This window comes from Otolemur garnettii, unplaced genomic scaffold (assembly GCF_000181295.1).
Source record: "Otolemur garnettii isolate 467f Iridium unplaced genomic scaffold, OtoGar3 scaffold00289, whole genome shotgun sequence".
NCBI classification, from domain to species: domain Eukaryota; kingdom Metazoa; phylum Chordata; class Mammalia; order Primates; family Galagidae; genus Otolemur; species Otolemur garnettii.
In genome coordinates, this window is record NW_003852684.1 from 550486 (window position 1) to 563791 (window position 13306).

Below are 13306 nucleotides of genomic sequence, written 5' to 3' on the forward strand. Positions count from 1 at the left end.
GAAGGAAGGAAGGAAGGAAGGAAGGAAGGAAGGAAGGAAGGAAGGAAGGAAGGAAGGAAGGAAGGAAATTAAGAAAGAAAGAAAGGAAAGGAAAGAAGGAAAGAAAGAAAGAAGGAAAGAAAATTTACAAGGCACAGTTCCCAAGAGCAAATGTACAAGGAAAGTCAGTAGGCAGATGGAATAGGGGACTACATAAAGGAGGAGATTTACTGTGGCCTCTGTGGGGAGGAACAATGAGTCAGGACAAATGGGCTTGGAATTGGTTACTCAGCATATTGTCAAATGATCTGATGGGTCAGTATTGTCCAGAGAGGTCTGGTCCCTGGCCTCGGATTGACTGGGGCAAGCAAATATGGCCCAGATTGAAACAGACTAACAGATGAGGTGCAGCATATACTCTGGATTTTTTTTTCTCAATTTTTGGCTGGGGCTAGGTTTAAATCTGCCACCTCTAGCATATAAGGCTGGTGCCCTAATTCTTTGAGCCACAGGCACTGCCCAGTACTTTTAGTGTACATATGAAAACCTGAGGTGAGTCAAGAATAAAGTGTGGGGCCAGTTTCCAGAAGAACATAGGGTCAGAGTCATGTAAAGACCAAAAGCTTGACTAACAAAGGTTTTACGAAACCAATTTCCAGGGTGGCACATGTAGCTCAGTGAGTAGGGTGCCAGCCCCGTATAGTGAATGTGGCAGGTTGAATCCCAGCCTCTGCCAAACTGCAACAAAAAAATAGCCAGATGTAATGGTGAGTGAATGTAGTCCCAGCTACTCAGGAAGCTGAGGCAAGAATATTGCCTAAGCCCAAGAGCTGGAGGTTGCTGTGAGCTGTGATGCCACAGCACTCTACCGAGGGAGACAAAATGACACTCTGAGTCTAAAAATAAAAGAAAACAATTTCCCTATGAGAGAACATTTTCTCTAGTTAACATGTAATCTAGGGGTAAAATTTCAAAAGTAGAACTGTGGTAAATTGTAAAAATGAGGGATGGCACCTGTGGCTCAAAAGAGTAGGGTGCCAGCCTCATATACTGGATTTGGTGGGTTCAAATCCAGCCCTGGCCAAAGAAAGTAGGGGAAAAAAGTAAAATGAGGCTTAAGTCCACTAAGAATGGTTTACTCTATTTACATATTGAGATAGTCTCCTTTTGTTGGCTTCATTAGTGCCCTTGATCAGAGCTTACAGTAATCTTTAAGTGTTGTAATCAAGCAAACCTATTCCCTCAGCTGGGACTCCATGCACTTGTACAATGTCCAGATGTTATTTATTCTTCAGAGATGGGGATTTCACTAGTGCTCAAGCTGGTCTCCAATTCAGAAGCTTAGAGAATCCAATTGACTGGGCCTCCCAAACTATAAAGGTGACAGGCATGAAGAAACACTGCTGGATACAAACCATCGTTTGAATAATATCTCAACTTCAAGGTCTAGAAGCGGTGGTTCATCCTCTAATCCTAACACTCTGGGAGGCAGAATCAGGTGTTCAAGGGTAACTGGGCACTGTGGGGGGGGGCACCTGGACTTCCAGATGCTCAGGAGTCTTAGAAATAGGATTGATTGAGCCCAGGAGCTTGAGATTGCTGTTAGCTATGATGGCGTCAGGGCATTCTACCTAGGGGAAAAGAGTCACATTTTGTCTCAAAGAAAAAAGAAAATGACAACTTTGGTAGGAGGGAAAAAAGTGCCTCCCATGTCAATTCTTGGAAGCCTGTGTGAGCAGGAAGATAGGGTTGACTGTCTCTCAGGCACTCTCATGACCTGGGTGCTTCTTATGCTGTGAGACTTTTGAGCACCTCAAGTTTTGGAAAACATTGTTAAGTAGGTTCATTGAAATAAGTAGTTCACCCTTTGAAAGTGTGCAATTCTGTGTTTCTTAGTATAGTCACACAATGTACAACTATCATCAGATCTAATTTTAGATGTTTGTCTTCTCCCCCAGACAAAGAACATCAATACCTACTAGCAGTAACTTTCATATACCCCACCATACTCCTCCACTTGCCCCGTACTTTTAGCAAACATTTGGACTCATCTTGAAGTTTTCTTCTAAATTATGTCATACTCTGTGTGGTCTTTTGTAACTGGCCTTGTTCCCTTATCATAATGATTTTAAGGTTCATTCCTATTGCAACATAAAGGTACACTTTATTCCTTTTGACTGTTGAACCATATTCCATCTTGTGAATATAGCATGTTATGTTTATCTAATCATCTGTAATCCCATTAGTAGTCCTGAAGACCTTCCCTCCTCATCTAAGACTTTTAAAAGAGTTTATCAACAGGGCAGCACCTATAGCTCAGTGAGTAGGGTGCTGGCCCCATATACCAAGGTTGATGGGTTCAAACTGGTCCCGGCCAAACTGCAACAAAAAAAATAGCCAGGCATTGTGGTAGGTGCCTGTAGTCCCAGCTACTCAAGAGAATGAGGTGAGAGAATCACCTAAGCCTAGGAGTTGGAGTTTGCTGTGAGCTGTGATGCCACAGCTCTCTACCAAGGGCAATAAAATGAGGCTCTGTCTCTTAAAAACAACAAAAAATATTTACCAACAAGATATATCACCTTTGTCTAATGCCTTTTCTGTGTCTTTTGAGGTAACGTTGTGCTTTTTCTTGTTGATTCTATTAATGTAGTGCAGTGTATTAGTTGATATTCCCATACTGAAATAGAATGGCAACTTGGTAATAAATCCATTTTGTATTCATGTTTAAAATATTTTGTCATACTAGTGGAATTTTCCTGCACCTACACAGTAAATCTTCTATACATTTGAGACTGTGTTTCACCCTTTACCCAAGAAAAGTACAGTGGTATCATCATAGCTCAAGGCGATGCAAGCTACTGACCTCAAGTGATCCTTCTGACTTTGTACTTCTCAGCAGCTGATAGTACAGGACCATGCCACCACTACTAGGGAAGTTGTACCATTATTTCTTAGACAAGTGGGGTCTCACTACATTCCTCAATCTGGTATGAAAACCCTTAGCTAACAGTAATGTTTCTGCCTGAGCCTCTGAAATTCCTGGGATCATAGTTGCGAGCTATGTTATTCATCCATGCTGATGTTTTGGTGAAGGTTTTTCTCTATTTTCCTCATAGATAACAGCCCATAGACTAAAAAATAGCAACTCTACTCAGATATAATTCACACACTCCACAATTCACCCATTTTAAGCACAGAGTTCAAGACTATACATTTATGGATCACTTGCATAGATTGTTAGTTACTGGAGAAGATTCCCTGAAAGTGTAGAAGACAGAGATAGAGGAAAGAAAGGAATTAAGGAAAGAAAAGAATGGAGAGAGCAAGCAAACGAGAGAGGGAGAATTGGAGGAAAGAAGGATAAAGTGATGGAGGGGCAGACTGAGCAAGAATTAGGCCCTGTCTCTACTAAAAATTGAAAAATTATTTAGGCATTGTGACAGGCACCTGTAGTCCTAGGCACATGGGTGTCTCAGGCAGTAGAATTGCTTGAATCCTATACATGGAGGTTGTTATGATCTAGGCTTTGGCCATGAAAGTCTATCCTGGGCTACATAGGGGAACCATATCTCAAAAATATTCATACACACACACATGCACACATAAACAAAGAAACCAACCAACAAACAATTTCATCATCAAAAAATCAAAAAGACCAGAATTACCTTCATGGTTCAAGTAAAGTAGAGATGCTTAAGATCTGTGAAGCTATGTCCATATAGAGGCTGTAGCCAGGCCTAGTAAATGTGTAAGCTTCTCTCAAATGAATGCTTTGGGGTAGTTGTCAAACAGGTACTTTAAAGAGCATCCCACAGGCTGTGCCTGTGGCACAGTAGGAAGAGCACCAGCCCCATATAATGAGGGTGTTGAGCTCTAATTGAACCCTGGAAAAACTGCAACAAAAAATAGCCAGGCATGGTGGAGGGTGCCTGTAGTTCCAGCTACTCATTAGGCTGAGGAAAAAGAATTGCCTAATCCCAGGAGTTGGAGGTTAATGTGAGCTGTGATACCATGGCACTCTACCAAGGGTGATCAAGTAAAACTCTGATTTGATGAACAACAACAACAAAAAAAAATAGCATCCTATTTAAGTGACTCCATGCAGTTTTGCCTGCTGTGATGAAGCTTGAGTCAGACTGCTGTACAAAATCTCAACAGTTGTGTCAGCCTAGTGCCAGGAATCTCAACCATCAATAGAATCAATAAGGCACAAATGGGAGATCATGTCTCTGTCTCTGAATGGAAAGCTAAGACATGTCTTGTATCAAATACTCGAGAGAGGGACACCAGCTGAAGAGAGAAGAAAAGGCCACTTAGTTTTTGCCCAGAAGCCTGGATCCAAGGACATTACAAGATGAAGTCACTACATGGTCACCATGGATGACATCACAATGGGTGTTGCCCTGGGTTACCATCTTCAAGCTTAATCTTGTTCATTCTAAGCATGTGTAGTGGGTATCCAGGTTGGTCTTTGGGTTCAAACTGTTACAAAATATTGGGGTTATTTTCTCCACATAAAATTCCTGCTTCCTAAATTTGTTTGTATTTATGCCCAAGGGATTCAACAACTCTTCCTTTCCTTTTCATGTCATGGATTTGTAAGCAAATGGAAGAGTGTGGTTTATACCCAGTGCTGCCTAGAGATGTTATAGACCAAGAACCCGAGCCCAAGTCTGGGACAGTGATTTGACAGACCTAGCAGGTATATCACACGATTCTCAATTCTACTTTTCATGATTTAATTCTTTCTCTAGAATCGGCTTGTTTTGGATGGTAGGTGTCTCACTGAAGGTCTTCTCTTGAAATCTGGTTAGGCAATGTGTCCAGTAGTGTACTCCATACCTGCACTTATTTATGATGATAACAGAAAATATCAGCCTATCTGGAAACTTCCACCATTCCTGACCTCCATGCCAGGTGTGTCCAAACTTTTGGCTTCTTGGTCACATAGGAAGTAGAGGATGTATGTTCAGCCTCACGTTCAATACACAAACAATAATGAAGGCTGATAAGAAAAAAGAGATGTGTGCATAATTGTGGTGATATCTGCCACTACAGATATGGAAACAAGTCCTGACATAATCCCTATGTGTCACTGGTGCCTGAGGATTGGACACACCTCAAAGCCCCTGATAAGGTCATTCCTTAAGTAGAATGCAATGACTTTTGCTATGCATGACTACAATATTTAGGTGTTCAGAGTGGCCAAGGTGGGGTGATACCCTGAGCTCAGGGGTTGGTAACAAGGCTAAGCAACAATAAGACACCCTTAGCCCTGATTTCCCACACAGTTTGTACTGAAATAGAAAAGGCAGTCAAGCATTGTGGCCCTTGCTTTTCATTCCACTTACTCCAGAGACTGAGGCAGGAGGAGCCCTTCAACACAAGAGTTGGATTTCCCTGTGTGCTAGGCTGAGGCTATGACACTCTAGCCTGGGCAAAAGAGTGAGAGACTGTCTCATGAAAAATAATAAAATAAATAAAGAAGGAAACAAATTAGCCAGGCAATTTCCAAGAACAAAAGTACGAGGAGAGGTCAGTAGGTAAATTGAATACGGAACTATATAAGGGAGGAGATTTACTATGGCCCTAAGGAGGAGGAATGAATAATGATAAGTGGTGCATTTGGGGTTGGTTCATTAGGATATTGCCAGTTGATCTGGTGGGTAGGGGTTGTGCAGAGATGTCTGGTCCCTGGACTCAAAGTGACTGGGACAAGGTAATACTGGCCCAGATTGAAGAAGCCCAACAGAAGAGGTGGAGGGTATATTCTAGATTTCCTTTGTCTGTCTGTCTTTCTTTCTTTCTTTCTTTCTTTCTTTCTTTCTTTCTTTCTTTCTTTCTTTCTTTTTTGAGACATAGTTTCAGTTTTTCGCTCTCAGTATAGTTCCTTCATGACATTGCTTATGGGAACCTTCAGCTCTTGGGCTTAGGAGATTTTGCTTCATCCCTCAGAGTAGCTGGGACTATAGGCAACCGCCACAATGCCTGGCTATTTTTTGTTGCAGTTTAGCTGGGGCGCAGTTCAAACCCACCACCCTCGGCGTAAGGGGCTGGCACCCTACTCACTGTCCCACAGGCATTGCCCTACTCTGGATGTTTTGGTGTGCTTAAGAAAAGCCTGATTTGAGTCAAGAATTCACTAGATGGTCATTTTATAGTGACTACAAGAATCTAGCATATCAAAGATTCAGTTACATAAAATCCAAAGGCTTGCCTATTAGAGGTTTTCAGAAAACACTTTCCCTATGAGAGAATAGTTTCTCCAGTTCACATCTAATCTAGGGGAAAATTTTCAACACTAGATACATGGTTAAAGTAAAAATGAAGGGTAAGTCCCTTACCAAAGGTTTTCTCCATTTATGTATTGAGACGGAGTCTCAATTTGTTCCCCTTGGAAGACTGTCCTGGTATCATTGCTCACAGTAATCTTCAAGTGTTGGCATCAAGCAAATCTATTACCTCAGCTGGGATTCCAGGTCCCCGCATAACACCTGGAAATTTTTTTATTCTTCAGTGACAGGGATCTCACTTGTGCTCAGGTTGGGCTCTAATTCAAAAGCTCAGACAATCCAACTGACTGGACCTCCCAAAGTGCCAAGATGACAGGCATGAAGCACTACCACTGGCCACCAACCATATTTTGAAAAATATCCCAACTTCAAGGTCTGGAGTGGTGGCTCACACCTGTAATCCTAACACTCTGGGAGGTAGAAGCAGGTGGTCCAAAGTAACTGGGCACTGTGAGGGAGCACCTGAACTCCCTGATGCTCAGGAGGCTGAAGCAATGGGAACTATTGAGCCCAGGAGTTTGAGATTGTGGTTACTTATGATGATGTCAGGGCACTCTACCCAGTGGGAAGGAGTCGGACTCTGTCTCAAGGAAAAAGAAAATGACAACGTCAGTAGGAGGGAACAATGTGCCTTCCTTGTCAATTCATGGTAACCTGTGTGTGAGCAGGGACAGAGGGTTGACTGTCTCTCAAGTACTCTCACGATGTGGGTACTTCTTATGCTGTGAGCCTTTTGAACACCTCAAGTTTGGAAAACATGGTCAAGTAACTTCATCGAAATAAGTATTTCACCCATTGAAAGTGTACAATTCAGTGTTTCTTAGTATAGTCACACAATTGTACAGCTATAATCACAATCTAATTCTAGAACTTTGTCTTTTCTCCACACACAGAGAACAACAATACCTACTAGCAGTGACTTTTATCTTCCCCTGCACCTTTCCCCACCTACACCCTACTCCTAGACTTTTAGCCTTGTCTTGATTTTTTTTTTCTGAGTTCAGTAATGCTCTGTGCAGTCTTTTACATGTGGTCTTGTTCCCTTATCATAATGATTTTAAGGTTCACTACTATTGTAACATAAATGTGCACTTCGTTCCTTTTGATTGTTCAAAAATATTCCATTGGGTGGTACCTGTGGTCAGTGGGTAGGGCGCCAGCCCCATAAAACGAAGGTGGTGGGTTTAAAACAGGCCCCAGCCAAACTGAAACAAAACAAACAGCTGGACACTGTGGCAGGCACCTGCAGTTCCAGGTACTCCGGAGGCTTAGGCAAGAGAATTGTCTAAACCCAGGAGTTAGATATTGTTGTGAGCTGTGTAATGCCATCTCACTCTACTGAGGGCCATAAGGTGAGACTCTGTCTCTACAAAAAAAAAAAAAAAAAAAAAAAAGAAAAGAAAAAAAAAGAAAGAAAGAAAAGAAATGAAAAATGTTCCATTGTGTGAATATAGCACATTATATGTATCCAATCATCTGTAAATACCAGTAGTAGTCCTGAAGACATTTCCTTCTCATCTATGGTTTTTAAATGATTTTATCAACAAGATATGTTGCCTCTCTCAAAAGCCACTCTGTGTCTCTTGAGGTGACCAAGTGGTTCTTACTATTGATTATATTAATATAGTTTGTTTTATTAGTTGTTTATCCCATATTGTGCTAGACTGGCAATCCTAGTAATAAATCCCATTTCAGATACGTGTATAAAATATTATGTATGCTACCAGACTTTTCCTGCACCTATGCAATATATCACTTATAGATTTGACACTGTGTTGTTTTCTTTGCCACAGAAAAAAACATTGGTACCATCATAGCTCAAGGAAATGGAAGCTGCTAACTCAAGTGGTCTTCCTGACTTTATCCTTCTCAGCAGCTGAGAGTACAGGTCCATTCCACCACTGCTGGGGAAGTTTTGCACTTATTTCTTGGACCATGCGGGTCTTACTATGTTGCTAAGTCTGGTCATAAACCCATTAGCTTCCAGTGATCTTTATGTCTCGACTTCTGAAATTCCTAGGATTATAGGTGTGAGCAATGGTATTCATCAATGCTTATGTTTTGGTGAAGGTTTTTCTCTATTTTCTCACACATCCGGATGAAAGCTGTAACCCAACCACTGCCTAAGCTGAAGGGGAAAGAAGAGGGGAGGGAATGGGGGAGGATGAGTGGAGGGTGAAGGGAGGGTGATTTTGGGGACCACGCAGATGGTACATTTTACAAGGGTACATGTTAAATCTATGAAGTGTAGAATATAAATGACTCAACACAATAACTAAGGAACAGCGGTGAAGGCTATGTTAATCAGTTCCATTAACATATTTCAAATTGTATATAAAATCAGCACATTGTACCCCATAAGTGCATTAATGTTCAAAGCTATGATTTAATAATAGAAAGAAAGAAAGGAAGGAAGCAAGCAAGAAAACAAGAAAGCCAGAAAGCAAGCAAGGAAGCAAGACAGACAGAAAGAAAGAAGAAAGGAAGGAAGGAAGGAAGGAAGGAAGGAAGGAAGGAAGGAAGGAAGGAAGGAAGGAAGGAAGGAGAAAGAAACTATAGTTATGTTTTACCATTTGTATGAACGTGAATTCTATATTGAATTCATAGTAGTATAGATTACACTGGATCCTTTTTGTTCCATTCTTGAGATACTTTACAAAGAAGAATATGTTCTAGCTCCATCCAGGTAAACATAAAAGATGTGATGTCTCCATCTTTTTATGGCTATATAATATTTGATGGTGTATAAACACAACCACTTCTTAATCCATACATGGGTAGATGGGCTCTTGGACTATTTCAATGTCTTGGCAATGATGAGCTGGGCTTCAATAGACATCAGGGTGAAAACGTCTTTGTTGTAACATGATATTTTTTTTCATCTGGTTATCTACATAGTAGAAAAATTGCAGGATCAAATAGTAGGTCTATTTTAGTTCCTTCAGTATTCTCCAAACTTCTTTCAAAAAAGTTTATATTAACTTGCATCCCCTCCAAAAGTGTAGAAGTGTTCCCTTCTCTCTGCATCCACACCAACATCTGTGGTTTGGGGATTTTGTGATGGGGGCTCATCTTCCTGGAGTTAGGTGGTATCTCAAACAGGTTTGTATTTGCATTTCATTTATGATTTAAGACTATGAGCATTTATTTTTTTGCGTGTTTATGGGCCATACACCTACCTGTCTTCTTCAGAAAAGTTTCTGTTCAAGACTTTTACCCACATAGAAATGGGCTTATTTGTTCTTTCCTTAGAGATTAGTTTTAGTTCTCTGTGGACTCTAGTTATCAGACCTTCATCAAGGATACAGAAAGAGAGTAAGCCAACTCCTTAATGTGTCATCTCAAGCAACTGGAAGAGGAAGAACGTTCCACCTCCAAACCCAGAAGAAGAAACAACTAACAAAAATTAGGTCAGAATTAAATGAAATTGAAAACAAAAGAATCATTTAGAAGATTAATGAAACAGAAAGGGTTTTTTGGTAAAGATTAATAAAATTGAGAAACCTTTGGCCAATCTAACCAGAAACCAGAAAGTAACATCTCTAATATCCTCTATGCAAACAATAAAGGAGAAATAACAACAGACACCACAGAAATTCAAGAAATCCTTAATGATTATTACAAAAATACACTATATCCAGAACTAGGAATATCTGAAATAAGTGAACTAATGCCTGGAAGCATGCCACCTTCCTGCACTCAAACATAAGGAGTTAAACATCTGGAATAGACCTATATACATCACTGTAATAGCTTCAGCTGTACGTAATCTCAATAAAAGAAAATTCCTGGACTAGAGGTCTTCACATCTAAATTCTATTAAACCTTTAAAGAAGAAGTAGTACTAATATTATACAAGCATTTCCAAAGCATAGAAAAAGAAAGAAAACTTCCCAACACATTCTATGAAGCAAATATCACCCTGAAGTTGTGATATTTAAAAAAAATATTGTTGGCAGGCAGCAGTGGGTCTTCATGCCTGTAATCTGGGTATTTTGGGAGGCCCAGTCAGATGGATTATCTGAAATTCTGAATTGGAGAACAGCCTGAGCAAGAGTGAGATTCCCATTTCTGAAGAATAAACAACAGGCAGACATTGTGCAGGTGCTTGGAGTCCCAGCTGAGGGAATAGGTTTGCTTGATGAAAACACTTGAAGATTGCTGTGAGCTGTGATACCAGAACACTCTACCAAGGGCAACAAAATGAGATTCTATCTCAATACATAAATGGAGAAAACTATTGTAGGGGACTTACCTCTCATTTTTACTTTTTACCACAGATCTAGTTTTGAAATGTTCCCCCTAGATTAGATGTCAACTAGACAAATTATTCTCTCAAAAGGAAATTGTTTTCCTAAAACCTGTATTAACATAGCCTTTGTGTTTTATGTAATTCTGACCCTTTGATATCCTGGATTCTTGTAGTCCCCTGGAAACTGCCCTCACAATGAATTCTTGTCTCAAATCAGGCTTTTCATATGCATAATTACCAGTCCAGAGTGTCCCCTCCACCTCCTTTGTTGGGCTTTTTCAATCTAGGCCAATATTCCCTTGTCCCAGTCACTCCAGCGCCAGGGACCAGACATCTCTGGACACCTTCTAGCCTTCAGATAAACTGACAGTATCCCAATGAACCAATCCCAAAACCACTGTCCTAACTCAATTGTTCCTCCCCAAAGAGGACATAGTGAAGTTCCTCCTTTTTGTATTCCCCTATTCCATCTGCCTACTGACCTGACTTTGTACTATTGCTCTTGGAAACTGTGCCTAGCAATTAATTTCTTTCTTTCTTTCTTTCTTTCTTTCTTTCTTTCTTTCTTTCTTTCTTTCCTTTCTTTTTCCTTCCTTCCTTCCTTCCTTCCTTCTTTCCTTCCTTCCTTCCTTCTTTCCTTCCTTCCTTCCCGCCCTCCCTCCCTCCTTTCTTTCTTTCTTTTTTCTCTCTTTCTCTGTATCTTTCTCTTTTTATCTCTCTTTTCTTCTTTCTTTCTTATTTTTTATTCAATTTTATTTATTTATTTATTTTAGACACAGAGTCTCACTTTATCACTCTCAGCAGAGTGCCATGGCATCACAGTTCACAGCATCCTCTAACTTCTGGGCTTAGGCGATCCTCCTGCCTCAGCCTCCTGAATAGCTGTGACTACAGGTGTGGGATACAACACTAAGCTATTTTTTTGTCATAGTTTAGCTGGGGCCAGGTTTGAACCCACCGCCCTTGATATATGGGGCCTGCATCCTACCCACTGAGCCATAGGTGCCACCCCTTTAATTTAGTTATTTTTTTTCATGAGAAAGACTCTCACTCAGTTGCCCAGGCAAGATTATCATGGCCTTGGCCTAGCACACAGTGACATCCAACTCTTGGGTTAAAGGGATCCTACTGCTTCAGCCTCCAGAGAACCTGGAACTACAGGAAACTGCCACAATGCTTGGCTACCTTTTCCATTTTAGTAGACACCAGGTGGGAGATCAGGGGTGAAGGTGTCTTGCTGTTGCTCAGCCTTATCTCCAATACTTGAGCTCAGGGGATCAGCCCACCTTGGCCTGCCAGAGCATCCAAATATTCTACATGCATGGAAAAGGTCATTAAGCCCTACTTAAAAGCTTAATGACCTTTTCCATGCATGACTAGACATGAAGGCTACGTTAACCAGTTTGATGGAAGTATTTCGAGTTGTGTGTGAAAACCCCACCCTGTACCCCAGAAGTGCATTAATGTACATAGTTATCATTCAATAAAAAAAAAAAAGAAAGAAATTACCTTCTCAGGGACTTTGAGACGTGTCCAATCCTTAGACCCCTGTGACACACAGGGATTATGTCAGGACTGTTTTGCATATCTGTACTGGCAGATATCACCACAATTATTTGTGGATCTATTTTTTGCTTATCAGGTCTCATTAGAGTTTGCATATTGAATGTGTGGTCCAACATAACTCTTCTACTTCCTATGTGGCCAAGAGACACCAAAATGTTGAACACGCCTGGCACTGAGGTCAGGAATATTGGACCTTTCCAGATAGGCTGATATTCCCATGATCATCATAAATAACTAGAGCTATGAAGTACACTACTGCACACATTCCCTAATCAGATGTCAAGAGAGGACCTTTAGCGAGACACCTACATTTCCAAAGAAGCCTATTCTAAGTACAGAAGTAAAACACAATGAAAGTAGAACTGAGTACTGTATGATCTACCTGTCAGGTCTGTGAAATCACTGTCTGATCTGTGTACTCTGCTTCTTGGTCTACAACTTCCCAGGGCATCAGTAGGTGTAAACCACACTCTTCCATTTGCTTACAAATTCATGACTTCAAAAAGAAAGGAAGGGTTGTTGAATGTCTTCACCACATATACAAAGAAACTTTAGAAACCAGGAATTGAATGTATAGAAAATAGCCCCACATTTTTGTAACAGTTTGAACCCAACAACAATAACAACAACACACCTGGACCGCCACTACACATGCTTAGCAGGAATAAGGCTAAGCTTGAAGATGGTAACCGAGGGAAACACCCATTACGATGTCATCCACGGTGACCATGTAGTGATTTTATCTTGTAATGTCTGGGGATCCAGGCTATGGTCAAAGATACTAAGTGGCCTTTTCTGCTAAAGAGCTGGTGTCCCTCAAATGTTTGGACCAGGAAACTTCTTAGCCCTCCATCCATAGAGAAAGAAGTGTTCTCCCATTTCTGCCTTATTGATTCTATTGATCGTTGAGTTTCCTGTAACTAGGCTGACACAACAGTTGAGATTTTGTGCAGCAGTATGACTCAAGCTGCATCACAGCTGACAAAACTGTATGGCATCACTTAAGTGGAATGGTTTTTCAAGGACATTTTTTGGCACCTACCCAAAAAATCCATTTAAGAGAAGCTTACAAATTTTCTATGCCTGGCTACAGCCTCAATATGGTCAAAGCTTCACATATCTTAACAATGTCCACTTTGCTTGAACCATCAAGGCAATTCTGGTCTTTTTATTTGATGAAAACATTTGTTGGTTGGTTTGTTGGTTTGTCTGTGCA